The 14,063-nt window shown below is 37.1% G+C and overlaps 1 protein-coding gene across 8 annotated transcripts in view; it reads right to left on the bottom strand.

The window, feature by feature from the left end:
* The window catches only part of ZNF385B (zinc finger protein 385B), a 161,428-nt gene that overhangs the window by 58,506 nt on the left and 88,859 nt on the right, over nucleotides 1-14,063 (bottom strand). The window contains exon 1 of one of the 8 annotated variants that reach the window (XM_071747213.1): nucleotides 5,896-5,995. The exons of the other annotated variants lie outside the window; for them this stretch is intronic. The gene's annotated coding sequence lies outside the window, so the exon portion shown is untranslated. Of the gene's footprint in view, nucleotides 1-5,895; nucleotides 5,996-14,063 lie in introns of those variants that run through there. 8 annotated transcript variants of the gene reach the window in all.

Raw genomic sequence — 14,063 nt, 5'->3', positions numbered from 1 at the left:
AAGTATCAAGTGGACAAATTTCTGTGAACTGATAAACTTACATCTACCTGAGATTGTACATGGTTACCTTTAACTTGTGCCATGGGCAGAATTTGGGAAAATTCCAAAGGGCCAGTGACTGAGTTGTTCCTGCTCACCACTACTTACACACATTTCAGTGAGAGTTTCCAGTTTATTGACAGGCTGTGCTGGCTTTTTCATCCCTGTATTATCTGACCATTTTCAGCTAACTTACTCTCTACACCAGCCTAGAATAACCACATTTGGCTGTTTCACTGATGGCATGGGTCAGTTCTGGGCATTCACCTCCCCTGACCTTTTTAGAGCACCTTTCAGACACAGCTTGAGCCAACAGTTTCCCTTCAGGGGTGGATGACAAGTTGTCTCTTTCGTTTTGCCCACATTGGCTGAATTCATTATGGGCTGCAACCACACATGCAGAGCCACCCTGCCTTTAGACCTCACACTGTCATCTCCATTTACAGTGCTTTGCTTCAGAGCTCCAGAAGACAGAACCAGGCAAGGCATATTTGAAATGGCTCCCTGAAAGGATTCCAAGATAATTCTGCATGTGTTCAACTATAAGCTTTTCTTCTGGGACCCTACAGTTTCAACAGAGTTTATTAATTTGCCAGTGGAATTTTTGAACATGATCAGAAATACTTACTTTAGTAACCAGTTTTAGAAAGAGGTTAGAGGCAGAAGTAGTACCTAGGCTTTCACACTGAGTAAAAATCTCTTCAGCTCTACTGACTATGCCTTGCCCACCACAATGAAAAAAAACCCACCAACTTGCACATGACTTTCCTACACTTCTTTATTTGCTGCTTTATGGGAAGATGGACACAATGAAATTTATTAAAGACACCAACAACCTACAGCTTTCTTCCATTGTATCTGATGCCGACATTGCATTATGCCCCAGAAGTACCTGCATTTGCTACACTTTGTTTCACCATAAATGACAAGTTAAAAATCACTTTCAAGTCATTAGATTTGTCAAGTTAGTTTGGGTATTTATATAACATTAGCCCTTGAGATCTTTCCCAATACTTAATATAGACATTAACCTTTTTTCCTTCTCTGTTTACAGGATTCAGAAATTTTCTAAGTGTGCTTGTTTAGTTACAGGTATACATGGGTATTAAAGAACGTGTGTTTCTGTTTATGTCCAAGATGAACTTCCTAAAACTAGTTAAGTTCAAGCAAAATAATTCTGAGTTTCTGAACAACAGCCATTGATATAAAAATGTTTAAGGAAAAAGTTCCAGATGTATTCCAGTACTAGTACTCATGGAGGTGAGTCTTAAAATATTCTCCCCTCTTAAATAAAAAGAAATCTGAATAAATGTGGCATTTTTGTTGATTTTTTTTTTCTTTCAGGCTTTAATCAGCAGAGCAAACATTGCTTCCTTAAAACATGGCAATATGACAAATGAGACTTATGATACCCATAGGGACTGCAGTCTGTCAAAAGCAGGGTAGTCAAGGAGAAATAAGACCATTTATTCAACACATTTTCCCAAATGGCAAATTAACATGATACTAAGACATAAATCACTACCCAGGCAATTAATTTTTTTAAATAACTTGAAGTAAAAGCCCAGCATATATGAAACCTGCCACAGCCTGGCATCCTGCACCCCTTTATCCCCTCCCCCAGTGACCAGTAAGAAGAATTCTAACAACTTCTCTGCCCCCAGGGCACCGTACAAACTCACTCAGTAATGAATGAAGATGCAGCTCCTTTGAGAGCTGATACAATTGCTGTCAGATCTAGTGATACACACACATCTTATAAAATTTGGAGAGTGCACTGAATTCATAACCCTTAAAAGATTATTCAGATATCACTCAAGTACTTCTATTGGCTTAATAATAGATTTCAAAAGTACAAACTACAACCCCCCTCCATGTTTGTCAAATAAAATGGGTAAATCCTCAGATGTGGCTTTTTTTTTTTTTTTTGAAAGCCACAAGGAAAGGCAGCAAAACCTTGTGTAGAGTTAAAAGCTTCTCAGCAGAACTATTTTTTTCAGCAGATGTTTCAGTAAACCCAGAACGTTTTGATGCAACTTCACTGCAACATAAAAATTATCTAAGTATCGTATGGTTGAAGTTCTTTCTGCTTAAGAATGACTTAGCTAAAAAAATGTAAGATTGTGAGAATAATTGTCTCCCTACAAATTAAAACATGATTTCCAGTACACTTGAGCATGAAGTTGGTATTTCCATTATTATCCATCTTAAATTAATGTTCTATGAAGGTATGCTGCCTGAATTCCATATTCTGATGATGTATAAAACCAGGTAATGTGAAATGAGGCATTTCTACATTTCACATCCACATAGGATTTCACCAGCCAGGTCAATACCAAAAATAAATTTAAATGAGAGGAAGTTCTGACATTTAATCAATCTAGCAAGTCAACCATCACTTACTTGCATAATATTGATTATAACTTATAGTTCATTTATAATCAGAAAATAAGTATAGCTATATATTTCAAGTGTATTTCATGTAAGAATTCTAAAAGTAAATACATAAACCTTCCTGCATCTTCAACTTAATTAGATCAGACCCTTCTTCACTAAAATATTAGGGGTTGACTTATTATTTTAACTTCCATGAACTATTAATATTTCTCTGATTATCTGATTGTTTTCTCTCTGCAGTGTCCTGTGATTGAAGGATGTTAATTTCAAAAGGTAAAAATGTAGACTATGGATGATAATATCACATATATGAAGAGTATGTAAGATAACAATGGAAAAGTTGATACCAAATATGTCTCTCATAATTCTCTATTAATAGTCAACAGAACAGTGTTAATACTTGTTCCCATTATCTCTGCATTTAGTATATCAAAATTGTGGGGAACAAATAACAGCAGCTGGGGGAGGATAGAAGCACAACTAGATAAGAAACTAGAATTTCAGTATTTTAGAGACAAAAACTCTCATTCTCCTAGCAGCTATACTGCATTTCTAACAGTTTGCAATAACAACAGGAATCTCTCTAGATTTCATACAGAAGATACCAGAACAGATGGAGTGGGAAGAGAAATCCAATAACTAGAAGTGGAACAGATTATCTTTCATTTTCTTTAAATAACAGTGTTAAAACTACCTGATGACAACATTTGGAAGAGCCCTATTCCTCACGGGATTTGGAGAAAGTGATTTACACTGCTGTCCTTTTTTTCCCTTTAGCTGCCATTCTTGTGCTTTTGCAACCAAGGCAGGACTTGCACCACTGCACAAAGTACAGCCTACTTTTTACAGCAATTGTGCTACACTATTTCATACATCTTTTTTGCAGTATTTATATTCCCAAGCCAAGTGAACTTGAGATTGACCATATTAGTATCAAAGCATATTTGTTAGTACTGGCTCCTTGTCAAGCCTAAGCAATTATATAAACTATGGCAAATCCTTCGCTATATTTAGAAGAAACATGCTGGCTGCAGTACAACTGAAATTTGTTGTTATCTATAAGTACAATGGAAATATTTATCCTTAGTTTCTTAAAAGAGCTAAGTCTCAAGATTTCTAGAGCAACCAAGACAATTTGTTTGACTGGGAAGTAGAAAGGCATGTTATAGCTTAACATCATCAAACTCAGTGAGCGCAATTTTATTCTAACCAAAAAGGCAACTATTAATAAATGCAATGCTCCTACCTGTGTTAAAGTCAGCTGCAGCTTTGCACACTACCCCAGTTTCTTTTTCTCAGAATCCTCTGGCTTGCTCAAGCCTCTCCTTCTGGTATCCAAAGCCAGAGCAAATAGTTCTGCCCCCTCCTCTGTTCTTATCTGCTTCTAGGGATTGCTGCTTTTTTCACTTTGAAGTTTTCCAAGTGCTGTCTTTTCCAGCTCTCTAATTTCTTGTGATCTGCACTAAGAGAGATCTTTCTGAAATCCTTAGGAACCTTCTTCTTGATTTATCTAAAACAGACCCTCCTTGTTAAACCAGACCCTCCTTGCCTTTTCCATTCCCCCAACACAAAGGTGCAGTGAGACAGATATTTCTTTGCTTTTTGCAAACATCAACACATGCTTTTCAGAGTGTGCAAACTCCACACCAGTCCCTATTTTTTCCTCAGTGCATATTCTTAGGTGCTTGGCATCAAGTATGTGAGTGTCCCAGGATGATGCATTGCACTCCCCTCCTTCTCCCTTCAGGATTCTGATTCAACACAATGCTTCATTACAAGGTGGAGCTTCCCTACCAAGAAACATAACCAAAATGCCCATTTACATTGCCTTAAATGTAATAGAACTCGGTTGCATTTAGCTTTTTAGAGAGTCTGTTAACAGTTCACATCCTCTATGAACTGGTGTTTCTCAAAATCCAGTTCTAACCCTGAATTCTGTCACCACTGACCTTGTCATCTGACCCTAGTGAACCTCAACACATGTTTTGTTCCAGGAGGTACTGAAACCAACAAATCTATCACTGGGAATGTTTCTAAGAAACCATTTTATTATTAGTCAGCCAAACCCGTTAATCCTTAACTTTTATATTTGGGGAGTGAAGGGTTAGGGTTATGTCTGTAGTTGGCTTCTCTGTCCTTGTTCCACTTCAGTACTCCAACACACCAGCACAGCTATGTTGTGCACAAAGGTAACAGGGTTCTAGATTCATAGGCATCCTCACATACATGTTTAATAATTTAACCACATTAGACAATTTCCAGCACTCCTAAAAGTCATCATGGCTTAGAAAATTTCATACCTCATTCACTTCTCCCACCTATTACATACATTCTTCTCCAGAAAATAGCTACCTAAGATGCTCCTTGTTTTCTTTTCATAAGTTCTATTGCTTCCCAAATACCCTTCAGATAGAAGATTGCAACAACAGCTAATTTAAGCTGGTTTAAGTGGTTGAAACTATCTGCAATGGAAACCAGGTTCACTAATGTATGAAATCTAGCTTTCCTTTCAATGGAAATGTTCATTTTTTTCATAATTTTTAGGAGAAGTTTGAATATCCATCCCACTCCCTATCTATCCAACAGGTCACAATTTCAGTCACAGCCTTCTCTTTAGTTGCTAGTATTTCCATCTTTCTATTTAGAAATAAGAAACAGTAAGAAAGGGAAAAGAAATAGATTTAAACACTTTCATAACATTGTAGCCTACATTGCACACTGAATCTAAGTACACACAGCACAAGAGCACTCATCCAAAAGACATCAAACGTGTAAGTTGGTGGACAGATATATCACACATGCAGATTAAGAGTAAGTCATATAATTCTTTTTCTAAGACCAGTTTATTGAAAAAAAAGTCCTAGATGACTTAGAAGTAACTTAAACAAACAAAACATAATTATTTCATAATTTCCTAGTTAATACTACACAAGAGCTAAGCTTCTCCTTCCTAGATTTTTCTGATTCTTCCTTGTGCTCTGTCTTCTGCTCAAGAATGTCTTTGCAGGATTTCAGCTTTCTCCTAATCATGGCATACTACACCTCCTTGTCAGAGCCCATGCTCATAAACATCACAGCAAGGGATAAGTTAGAGGTCCATTTCTCAAGCACTAGAAGGTACCATTGCAACAGAGACCTCACCCTGCTCAAGAAAGCAGGAGACAGAGTCACCACTTCCCTCAAAAAAAAAAAAAAAAAAAAAAAAAAAAAAAAAATTAATTTAATGCAGCTGTGAAAAGAGCACAAGAGTCACATTTCTGACTAAAGTTCTTTAGGCCATTTACAAATGGAAGACAGGTACTACAAGTTCAGCAGTGCTCCACAATGCTCAGAAGCTGCAGAGGTTTTTGATATGACCACAAAACCATGAACCATTTTAGCAAAGCAAAAGCATACAAAAACACAGACCATGCAGTCCCATAAAGACTTCCCACTGTTAATCAGTGCTGTGATACTTACTTTAGTCCCTGAGGTTACAATCCACCTCCTCTGCAGCATTTAAGCATACACACAGTGTGAGACTCGGGGCTAAATAATCCTTTCTTTTCAACAGGGAGCTGTTGTGATGTTAGGTGCTATGAGACAGTGGGCAACCAGCAAGCCTGGACAAATCCAGGTTGTTGTAACTGTGTGCTACGTTTTAATGACCCTTGAGGAGAGTGTTTGCAACTTGACTCAAGAGGGAGGGCCACCTACTCTTGACATCACCACACAAAAATAACCTTAAAGGGTGACAAACTGTATTTCAGAGGCATTTTCCCTGCTATTGTTGTTAGAATAAAACTTAGAAGGGTTACTAGCTACCCGGCTGCTACAGAGCTGCATTTTAAATAACTGCTGGAAAAAAAAAAAAAAAAACAACAAATGGTGTATGCTTGATTTTTTTTTAAAAAGTGCATATAAGGGGATCTGGAAACACACGGTTACAGAAAGTGAGGAGTCATGACATCAAATTCCACAAATCTTGGCTCTCCTGAATTAAGGTGCACTGCTTTTTTTTCTCAAAGTCAGTATAGATGAATAAGAACTTTAAAATGGGTAACAGTGTAATACATGCAATCTAGCCTCTCTTAGAGTGGAATGAAAGCAAGAGATGTCAAATAAACAGATCTTTTAGCACAGATCACTGCATGCATGATCTTACTGAGCACTAAACACTGGTGTCTGATAGAAACTTTATTCTGATTTTGGGTGCAGCAGAAAGCTAGCCTTGCCAAGTGCTTTTGATGCTATTACATTTTCAAAGACTGAATGACATGAACTTGGCCACCTAACCCTCAGAAGGAGAGAGAAAAAAAACACAAAAACAAAACAAAACAAAACAAACCCTAAGAAAAACAAACAAAAAAAGGCAGTATATCATAACATGTTTCTGTTCAGCTAGTATAAGTCTTTCAAAAAGTAACCTCTGATTTTGAGAGACTTTAATATTATTTTTTCCCTAAATTAAATCCAATTAACCAAACACTATACTGAAAATAAAGAGAAAGTCAAAGTAAAAAAGTATGAAAGTATTTTCATGAGCTGTGCCATGGAGCCTGCATTTCCATGACCACAGAGGGAACAGGCTGGGCCATGTCATCACTCCTGTTTTGGACACTCCCCTTGAGCCAACACAGGGAGTCAGACACTAGTAACAACCCAACAAAAGAGAAATTTGCTTCAACCAGACCAGTGAATTGAACTCACAGCTGTGAAATGGAAAGTACCAAGATGGGAGCAGCTGAACAGAAAAGTTTTGTGAGCACTGCTGCTTCTCATCTCATACAGGTTTGCTTGAACTGGTTGTCATCTTTCATGCAGTATTGCAGAAAAATTTCATTCCTGACATACTATGTTTCTGGTTATATCTCTCAGGATGTTGTTTGCCTTAGTTGCTAACATGGCAGTGTTACCTCATGTCCAGCTTACAGTATACAGCAATCCTTTGCTGCATTCATGTTTGTTCCTGTTTATGTGTTGCATTGGTTATCACTCCTCTCCTGTTTTCCTTTATACACTTTGGCATAATTAATTTGTCCTTTTCCTCACAGAAAGGGAAGAAAACCTGTTACTACTTAAACTCAGTATGTTCTTTCCTCTCAAAAAACTGTGACCCCATCAGTTCTCCTTCAGCTCTGGTACTTCGTCTCCTCTTCATAACTGGTAAGAGCCCTGATATTTCCACCCACCCAGGACTCCTTGTGTTGCATTGGTCAGAATCAGCAACTTGAAAATTTTAAGTCATTGAGACACTCTGACCTGTTCTTACAGGTTTTTATTATTTATATAACAGAACTGATTTTTCTAAAGATAAATGATGTGAACATGGCACCATGCAATCCAAACTTCTTTGCTTTCTCTGACATTCACTGAACAACAATCCACTTGTCTTTGGTATTCTGTAGGTATTGGAAGTGCTCTTACAGGAAGATTTCTTAAAGTTTGATTCTTCTTTCGGTCTCATTTTATTTTCTAATTTTGTCCTACACATTTATGCTACTCTTCTTCACTGTCCTTAGTAGTTTAAACTACTTTCTATTTTCTACCTATACATACAGACCTTGTATTTGAGTCCAGAGTGTAGAGTTTAGTCCAGCTGTTCTTGCCACACTTCCTGTCTTTCCTCTGCTATGGGATGATTTGCAGCTATGCTCTTGTTAGGGTATCTTTAAAAGAATGTTCAAACTCTTACAGTATGCTTGAAAAAAGTAATACCATGTAAGGGTATCTTAAAGAAAAAATTCACTCAATCCTCTTTTCAAAACTACTGTCACTATTCTGTTTGTTGTACTACAGTGTAGTAGCATTTTACTATATAACTTAAAATTCTGTTATTATTTCTATTAAGGAGCAACTCCCTCTCACTTCTAACAAATATCCTTTGATTATCTTAAAAACAAGTGTAAAACTTCACTGATTTTAAAAGAAAAAATGAACACAATAGTTAGTATCCTAAATGCTAGTTTAAAGCTGGATCTAAGCAGCATACAGTCCTGCCCATTGCAGCAGACAGATGAGTTTCCCTCACCCTTTCACTTTCTAAATCTCTGCTCATATACTACAGTAAATAATTGTGCCTATGGTTGTGAGAAGTGAGAATGAAGCAATGAACACAATATTTTTCCTTCTGCCCTGATTTTCTCTTTGAAGAACAAGCTTAAATTTCTAATCACTGGGCTTTAAATTAATGTTTAAACATTTTCCTTAATTCTCTCAAGAGCACAACACATTTAACATCACTTCATACTTAGCAGTTGGTAAGAGTTGGTAAGAGAGGCTTTTCTGACTGAAAGGCAATACATATTTTACTGAAAACAGATGGTTTGAAATGTGGTTTTATATCTTAACTTTTCAAAACTTAACAATGAGAGATGAAACTACATTATTCAAAGAAAGTATTATGTTTTTGTGATGGGAAAAGAACTGGCAAAAGGCACAAAGGAGGGAAAACACTGGACTTACAATGAGAAGGGCCCCTGCTCCTCATGATGGTTTTAATAGCTAAAATGCCACAGCTCACTGCAACAGAGAAACATAACCCAGAATATTGGAAAGAGAACTACTTAGGTAAGACTTAATGTCACATTTGAAGGCATTTTATAAGATTATACTTTGAGACACAAAGAAATCTTAAAAGACTGTACCTATATCATACTTCTGCTTTTCCCTTTTAATTGCATATTTCTGCAAAACTGAGGGAGGTAAGCCTGCTTTTATAAACTGAAGGGCTGGAGGGACACCGTGTGATGTACAAAACTCTGGCAAATGGTCCAAACTTGGATATGTTACCCCGGTGCAAATCCGTCATCATTCCTTTAAAGGCCTCGGAGTCGCATGGATTAGCAGCAGTACAAGTGAAAATTTGGCCAATGAACTTTGGCAGGAGCTCTGTGAAGAAACAACAGCTGCCAGGTCAGATGCTATAGCTACCATTTCTCTGTGCAATGGAATAATAAGGGGAGGTATAGGGTATTTGTTAGCACAGTTTCATGTTTTTTCTTTGATACCACATGAGCAGAAACTGCGACATTATTTTTGTTGACTAATAGTTCTTAAACTGCTGCATAGAAGAACCCAGTGAAGACAGGATATACTTATACATCAAATGGAAAGGTCACATAATTATGCCATTACAGAGATAGCAGCATTTGTAGCAGGATGACCACAGCAAGCAAATCACACAGAATGAGCTGCAGTCCAGTGAGAGGACTGCAATCAGACCTTACTGACTCTTCTATTAGCACAGTCTGAATAACACACTGCAGCTCTCACTCCATTTCTGTGCAAATGTCCTGTGTTGTGCCACCTCCTTGCCTGAACAGTTGCTACAGGAGCATGCTAAGTGCAGCAGGAGAATTTAGCAAAGACAGAGATGATAGACTGGCTCCTTAGTTAAGGTCAAAGCTTATACATTCCTGTGGATACACCAGTCATGGGTCCTCAGTTAAGCATGCATTCCAGAATGGATTTAAAATATGCCATATATTTCTGCAATACATACAGCCTTTCAGAGTGAAACCATACTCCAGAATATTCTCACTGCTGTTCAACCAAAGGAATCTGTCCAAAGTCTCTAATTCAGGAACTGAGGTTCCTAAAGAGGTGATGGTTAAGAAGTAGCCTTCAAAGGTGCATTTCTGGAAGTACTCTCTAGAGGTTTATCATCTACAGATGGAGCCTGCACACTTTTAACATGCTCATCTACAAAGACAGCATGAGCAATCTCTCCCCAGCAGCACTGGTGTCACCCACCCCCTCTGAATTTGGGTGCTGCTTTAACAGAATTTTCAAAACTGTTCTTAGGAAGTATTTGATATATTAGAGCCCGGGAGAAACTTGTCTGTAACTATAGTATACAGCTGCCAGCACAGGAGATCAGTTAACTGAACCTGCCATTGATTTGCTTTTGTGCTCTTTGACCAGGAGGATGCATGATGGCCCTAGCTGCTTCCAAAGGAAAAAAATCCTTAGGTATTAAAAAAGTGCAATCAGAGTGGAGAATAAATCAGGAAAGAGAAGAGTATTTGCCAGTAGCAGAATATTTACATATTTACATTTACATTATTCTAAATTCACTCCCTAAAGATGTGACATGTATTACGTTTTGGATTATTTAATTTAAGGACCATTTCACTACAGGTTTTTATCTTACAAAAATTTCTGCCAGGCTTCTACACCACCTTTTTCTCAGGACATGAATTTCAAGAATATTCTGTTAAACACTTCTAATATGTACACAAGAATATGATTTACACAAAGTGAAACTTAATCCTCAGATGTCTTTTTTATTGTAGCAGAAATGTATGTCACTTATTTTAAATGCTTTATTACATGCACATTTGAATGAATATGCAAGATGGATATTTTAAATCAAAAAATAAAATAGGTATTTCTTCAGGCAATACTGGAGCCAGAACAGAAAATATCCATAAACATTTTTTCACCTATATTTAATAGCATTGTTTGCAACAATGAACTCCAGAAAAGCCATCATCCCATATAACAAAAAAAAAAAAAAATCAGGGAACTACATCTCCAACACAAACTGAGTAGTGATCCTATGGTATGAGATCTCAACTGCAGCACTGTATTTAATTCTTAGAATCCATGATGAAGGATAGGAAAAATTAAGATGGCAGTAAGAAGAAATCATAAGAGAAGATGGATTTCTGTGAGATAGAAAACCAACTAGCTTTGAGATTGCAAACCTGTGTGCCTGTAAGAACATACGTTGGTACGATGAGCCTTGCCTGGTATTTCTATGTGCATATTAAAATAGCAGAGTGGAGAGAAACTGTAAATCAATTTGAGACAACTTCATATGTGGGGTCACATATTGACTGTATAGACTGTATATATAGACTATATCTACACATCTATATTGAGAGACTCTATAGATAAATCAATCCGGCAGATCTGCTGAGTTAAAACAGGGTTAAGGCAAAAACTACAAAAAAAATAATCTAGATGTTCTGTCTGAGAACTTTTTAAAATATGACCTTGGTCATGAAGTTAGAAATATGAAGAAAAAAGTATAAGTAATAAAAACACCGAAGTATTTTCAAAGAATATTTGAGCAAGGGATTGAATCAGCAGAGTGGCAATTAAGGTGAAGGAGGAAAAAGCTCAGTTCCCTCTTCTGCATAAAACCAGCACGTATGAAGGCTAATAACCCAGGCACAGCATGAGGGGCAAAGCTCATATATCCCTTACATGAAGCAAGGACTTAGCAGTTGCTGCCTAATAATGCATATTGTGTTGAACAGCAGGTACCTTTTAACTTGAAAAGGATTTACAAATTGAAAAGAGACCGAGGCAACGCACTGTAAGAAGCAAGCTCTGGGAAGTCTAGCAAATACAAAAAGTTAAATATGGACACCCTAGGAACAATACATGACAGATGGAGAGGCAAGAGGGAGGACAGGGTATTTGAAAGAATTCCGGCATAAAGAATTCTGAAAGGTTTGAAGAATAGAGGTAACTGAAATGAAACTATATAGCTGAGAAAAACAGGTCTGAACATCAGAAAAAGCTTCTCGATGCCAAGATTATTCTGAGTGATATTTACTGTTCACGGCAGTAGCCTTTTTGAGCTGAACCAGCCTGTGGAAATAATCTCCCAAGAGTATCTGGGAATCTAAACTGCACATGAATTTGTATCAAGACAGAATAAAATGATGTTATATGTACAAGAGAAGCAATTCTACATTGTCAAGGTGGGGAGTAGATGGCCAGCAATGGGTACTATGATTACAGTTGTTAAAGACAAATTGCAACATAGAATTTATAACCATAAAGTTAAAGTGTCAAACTTTGCTTTTATGAAGTACAAACATGGCCTTGCTTGATTTCATATAGTTTATGTCTTTCAGGAATAGTTTTATCACAAGTTTTGGTCAGCAGATCAATTTAACAGAAGCAAGCAAATGCTACAAACCAACATCAATGATGTTTAAACTGCAGCATATTTTATCATGTCCATTTGACAGAACCAAATCAAGTCCTTCCTGAACAAACAGGATTTTCAGAATATTATCATAATAATATGGAGATATAAAAGAATATCTCAATATTTCTTTGTATAGGGAAACAAAATGTTTTAGCTAAACGATAGACAAGAGCACTTGCGCCTGTTTAAAATTTGCATCTTTTTTTGTAATTCTACGGTACTTGAATACTTTGTGTTCAAAATGCAGAGAACAATATAATCACTAACAGAATCACCCTGATCGGAATTATGTAGCTATTCCAGTGGATAGTTACAGAAGAAAAACTTTGCACACTTACACTTCTGTCAAATCTGGTTGTTGACAAGTGAATATTTTTGTAGTTCTCAATACAGCATTCTGGGAAAAGAAGTTTGCTAAGCTTCCCTGATTCCCTCTCACTCTGGAAGTGAAAATTTTCCACTTCATATTATTTTTGTAAAAGAAACATGATCCCACCACATATGAAATGTAAAGTTCTGCAGCTGTAATGAAACTGTATTAGATTTTAAATATTAATTTTCCCTAATGCTTTACTAGCAAGTTCACTATAAAACACCCTGAGCACAGCTGCCAGTTACCATGTCCCTAACACCCACCACACCAATTTGCTTGCATGCAAAGCTCTGTGAGCTTAATCAGCAAAAAGCAGAGAAAACTTTCAACTTTGGGACATAGGGAATTTTTTTAAAGTTTTTCTTACACTGGAAAAGCTTCAGTTACAAAAGTATAAGTACATATTTGGCTTGCAAAATAATTGCATGCAACTTTCAGTCTTTAGAAGAGCCGGTAAGGTTGGATACAGGGTCAATAGCAGTTTTGCTTGTAGGTTGAGCAGCTTAGGGAAGCAATGAGATTTAACACACACAAAACAGCTACTGAAAAGGTTCAAGCAAAGGAAAGAGGACTGAAAAGGGATGTAAAATTTCATGGTAAGACAAAGTACAGGGCTAAGCCTGAAGGGATACTGACTTAAGTCGGCACTGCTCAGCTTAAGAGCAGCCTGGAATCACATGGTGGTCTTCAGTTCCCTCCATGACAGACATTCAGTTACATTTGGCCCTATTATATATTTAAGTGTCCTCCTTAGAGGAAAAAGCAGGTACAGAGAAGCCTGAGGTACTTAGAGCAACTCCATGGAAAGGACCCTCTCAGTCTCAAGTTCTGCTATTATCGTGTCTCTCATGACAACAGAATTCATTTCACTGGGTAAGCTGGAATTACTGCCCCTCACTTCCATTGACTCTTACCAATTAATCTCACCAAGCATGTTTGCCCAAGTTTATTTCAGTCACATTTAGATTCTCACCATTTTCTTTTCTTTTACTGTTTTACAGATAGTTGAGCATATCTGACAAACAAATGAGTAGGTGACAGTCTTTACCCTGATGTTTATCCTCCAAAGATTAAAAGCAAAAATGACAGAACTCTTGAATTCGGTGAATTTCCTTGCAAGGCCTTTCAGCTGACAGTCAAGCTTGTGCAAAGAGTTTTCTTAGATGCTTTTTTTAATGTATATTTATTTGTAAGAAAATCGTTGCCTTTTCTTTCTTAGCATGCATTCTTATTCAGATCAACACTGAAACTAGACAAGAACTTTAACCTTTAACTTTTACTGCTTTTATGAACTGACCTCACATTTCTGAACTGGGGTTTGTT

The sequence above is a fragment of the Heliangelus exortis genome, chromosome 6 (genome assembly GCF_036169615.1).
Source record: "Heliangelus exortis chromosome 6, bHelExo1.hap1, whole genome shotgun sequence".
Lineage (NCBI taxonomy): Eukaryota > Metazoa > Chordata > Aves > Apodiformes > Trochilidae > Heliangelus > Heliangelus exortis.
Note: the sequence above shows the minus strand (reverse complement) of the source record. Positions and strands in the feature narration are given on the sequence as shown.